Genomic DNA, 325 nt, shown 5'->3' with positions numbered 1-325 from the left:
CTGATAATTCTTCATTGTTATCAAAGCATACACGATATTGCACAAAACAACAGCAATAACGGTCTTTACTCTGGTATTCGTTAATATCCCTGTTGTGATAATTTATTTTACGACTGAATTCATTACCATTGGTGGTACGTATGGTTGAGTAATTGTTATTGACATTATAAGTATTGCCGTTGTATATCAGTTATCATTGCCTTTGATATTATGCTGTTATTATCACTTGAAAATATTTAAGTTAGTGTCCTTTCGTGATAGTTGCTAATGTCATTACATAGACAGTTCTCATAAGTATAGCAATAATTTTAATGTTTTGATGATG

This window comes from Penaeus monodon, chromosome 28, assembly GCF_015228065.2.
Source record: "Penaeus monodon isolate SGIC_2016 chromosome 28, NSTDA_Pmon_1, whole genome shotgun sequence".
Lineage (NCBI taxonomy): Eukaryota > Metazoa > Arthropoda > Malacostraca > Decapoda > Penaeidae > Penaeus > Penaeus monodon.
The sequence above is the reverse complement of the archived record's forward strand: the minus strand, read 5'-3'. Positions refer to the sequence as shown.